This window comes from Ambystoma mexicanum, chromosome 1q (genome assembly GCF_040938575.1).
Source record: "Ambystoma mexicanum isolate Mex_15411 chromosome 1q, UKY_AmexF1_1, whole genome shotgun sequence".
Lineage (NCBI taxonomy): Eukaryota > Metazoa > Chordata > Amphibia > Caudata > Ambystomatidae > Ambystoma > Ambystoma mexicanum.
In genome coordinates, this window is record NC_090922.1 from 897,541,655 (window position 1) to 897,545,560 (window position 3,906).

At 43.0% G+C, this 3,906-nt stretch overlaps 1 long non-coding RNA gene across 1 annotated transcript; it reads right to left on the reverse strand.

The window, feature by feature from the left end:
- Positions 1-212: 212 nt before the first annotated feature.
- Positions 213-1,509, reverse strand: LOC138521926 (uncharacterized). The gene is made up of 2 exons (XR_011283177.1): positions 1,092-1,509; positions 213-946 (listed from the first exon to the last, which is right to left on the reverse strand). It is a non-coding gene; the product is annotated as an uncharacterized lncRNA (long non-coding RNA).
- Positions 1,510-3,906: the final 2,397 nt, after the last annotated feature.

Genomic DNA, 3,906 nt, shown 5'->3' on the forward strand with positions numbered 1-3,906 from the left:
AGGACGTCTGCAATCGGGGAGCACACAGACACCTGCTCAGCGTATGGTGCATTCACATAACAAGGGTTTCAAAAGCCGTAAAGACTAAATTTGAAAATTTATGAAATTATTTTAAATGGTATCCAGCAGGATATCCTACTTATTCCAACTTAGAACAACCCAAGGTCACCATAAGAAGCATAGAGCAACATCATTTTACACAAAGAAAAACGTATTTTCTTTCTGACTTATTTATTTCACAAAAAAGAGAGAGTGTGTTTAACAAATACATAAAATTCATTACTTTCAACAAAGACATACAGTTATAATTTGAGCAAAATCTAAGTGCAATTACGGTTTAAGCAAAATTTAAGTGCATTTTATGAAAGTCCGCCAATTGGTCTAGGCAAAATATAAATGCACTTGTAAGCAATATACAGGTCTGCCAACGTCCACTTTTCACTTGGTATATGAAGAGAAAAGAAAGAAAAAGGTCTCAAAGAGAATAAATCAATAAGCAATTGGGAACAGAATTTAAGTTCCATTCGACATTGAGACCGTTAGGACGTTTCGGCGGGCCACCTGTGAGGCCACTGGTGTTGGAAAACCGCCTTCCTCGGGGCAAAGTAAGTAGTGAAATTCCCTACGGGGAAGCAGACAAAATACTCCATCACATAAAGAAATGTATAGTTTGTACAAAAAAGAAAATCAATTGTATTACAACAAAAACATAATATCACATGCTGTATGCTTCTCAAACGGAAATCCTGGGTTGACAAGTTTAAATTAAAAAAACCATAATTTCTTTAAGGCTGATCAGTGATTTAAGTTAAGACTACTAATTTAAACTGCCTAGAAGGGGAACCTTACCCTAAATGAATGAGGGGGAAAACTTCAAAGGCAGGAGGTCAAGACGTCAAACAAGACCCTGGTGCAGAGCATGAGCAGGAGTGACTGAAGCAAGACACTGAAGTAAAGATAACATTAAAGAAATTATAAAAACAGGGGAGAAGTATATCTTTCAGTGAATCTGGAAAATACAGAATCTATGAAATGTAGTCATAACGAGATAAAGAGTGAAAAAAGAGAGAGAGCACAGAAAGAGAAATTACCTGAGTCTCTAAAAGATGTTATGTGCTCTTCTGCAATTATCGCGTACGGATCTTAAATTAATAGAACCCGATGATCATGAACATTCTTCAGAGTGGAGGAAATGATACCCTGTGATGAAGCAACGTTGGTATCAAAATGGATGTTGCGGTAACGAATACCTACCGGGGGGAAGAAAAGAAAAGAGGTGCCTAAAGGTCACAAGATTGCACAAATATCAAAACCAGAGTGTTATGCAAGATATAAAACATATAAAACAGTGAATAAGGCTTCTTAGCGGAGTAGGAAGTGAAGCAGAAATATACTTACCAATAGTTTGAGAATGAATCAAACGTAGCTCACAGTGTCAGTGAGGATCTGACGACAGTGAAAGAGATAGAATAGGGACTGAGTAAATAGCCGGCAGCGTGATGACGCGCGTTCCGGCTGCCGAATAGAAAACCTCGGTCGGCTGTTACGTCTACGCGCGTATGGTGCATTGGCAGCATGTCACGGATGAGATAAATGCCTTAGGGTATGAGAAGCACACTGCTGCTCAGGTCATGAAGCGCTGGAATTACCTCACCTTTGCACCAAGACCAAGATGGGTGCTAACCTCGCCTCTGATATGGCAACTTGCGGGGGGTCACCAGTGGAGGAGGAGCTCAACCAGCATGAAGAGGCTATGAGCCAATTCATTCTACTAGAGCAGGTGCAAGGTGTGGGAGGCCTGCCAAATTACGAGGGCACATCCAGTGACTGATCAATATTGTGCATCCTGAGTACGTGAAGTGAAAGATAACAAAAATGTATGCTTGTGTTGTGCTTCTGCCTGCATTTGAATGACTGCTCTGGGTGAACCATATCATGATGTACTGACTCCTGTCCAGTGTACACAACAGTGGATACAAACCATGTGTCGTACATCAGTTGCACATGGCCATGTGACAGTACTCATCCCCCACTAGCATACCGACCCAACATCTACCACAACATGCCATCTTGTTATTTGCATTAGTGATGTTAGTGACTCTGCCCTGCTAGACATGTGCTTGTGTCTAAAGCACAAGTTGCACTTCATCCAATGCAGGGTGTAGATTCTCCATTCACACATGTACATAGGTGCCTCCATGCTGCATAAACTTCCAAGAAGACTAGCAACTCGCCTCACGGCATGCCAGGAATGAGTGTACATATTTCTAAACTGTGTGCATCTACGCTGACACTATGGCAATGACTACACAGTTCATTTGTTGTGAGGCCTGATCCCTGTTACACTCCCACACTCACCACACACTCCATGGGTCCATGCCCCTGTACCTCTTGTGGGTCACTGTACCTTCTTCCTATCTCCCTTTACATTTAATTACTCTCTCCACTTCACAGACCTTGGGTAGGTCTTACACTTACAGTCATACTTCAACTGGGACTGTTTCCTTTTTTCCACACTTAGGGCATATTTCCATTGTGTGCAGCCCCTGTGCCAGTTCAACACTGGTGTGGCATGTGATGGATGTGTACTTGGGTTTGAATATGTGTGTCTACCTGTTGACATGTTAAGGAATAGCATTTCACAGAGCCACATAGCCATGCCCATTTCACTGGTATTAGTCAATAGTTTGCAGTGTCATGTGCCATAATGTGCTTGCTAAGAACCATGTGTGTTGCCAATGTGTCCACTGGCTGCATGGGCCTGAGCATGTAATTTTGTTGTCAGTTTGCATATGCCATGATCAGATGGCTTCTTGTACATAGTGTGCATGATGTTCCTCTCATGGTGACATGCCCTGCATTTTGTTGCATGACAGCAATGTGATACACATGTTTACTGTAGACATGTTTCAAATGACTCCTCATGTATTTTTCTGTCCTTGTGCAGGTTAGTAGGCACTAGATGCAGATGAGAAGGAAGAGGTGGAAGAAGGGTCAGTCTAGACCACCAGTGAGGACGTGGTGTGGAAGGCCATGAGAATCCACTGGTGCTACACACCATCATGGGACTTTTGGCATATGATAACTGACTGTTGGGAATTCAGTAGCTCTGGTGCAGTCGTCGATGCTGGCGGAGGTGAGTGCACCGATTGTTGGAACAGTTGAGGCCTGTGAGTCAGCAGGGGGTCAGGTGGCTTCACAAGGCCAGTCAGTGGTGTCAGGGCTGTCTGTGGTGGTTACGGATGCAAGGCCTCAGACGAAAGGGCGAGACGCTGCTGTTTGACTGGCAAGCTGTTTGAAGTTAGACAATTCCTGGTGTTCTAACTTTTGGATTCTGCGACAATTGTGAATCTATATTTCATGTGCTGCAGTTGTTGTTTTGGACATTGGATACTGGCAACCTATTGCTATTGCAGCGCTATTGCAGCGCAGTATTTAAACAAGCTCTGCCCCTTTAATTCTGCAAGAATGCTCAGCTGGAACCATCAGTGCAGTGTTAGCTGTGTTTAAAAACACGCCTCCAATGCCCTTGCGAAGAAAGGGCAAGAAGCTGCTGTTTGGCTGTTCGGTCTGTTCAAACACTGACTGAGCTTTGACTCTTGATACAGGGCGAGGCAGAAGAGATGGTCTCTGGCGGCTCCTCAAGCCGTCGGCGTGCCTCCCCCCATATTATTACTCTCAGCGATCTTGCTCTATAAGTGGACAGTGTTAAACCTCATGAGCGCTGAAACATCTGAATATTCTTATTTGTCTTTACTAAAATAATAATCATTTTTTTGATCTTATTTTCCTTTTTACTATATAGTCAATGTGTTTATTGTTTTAAAAGCTGTGGTCTCGGGGCTGCAAGACTCTCTCTCCCCCTGTGATTATTTATGATTTCTGATCATACATTTTGATTACGTG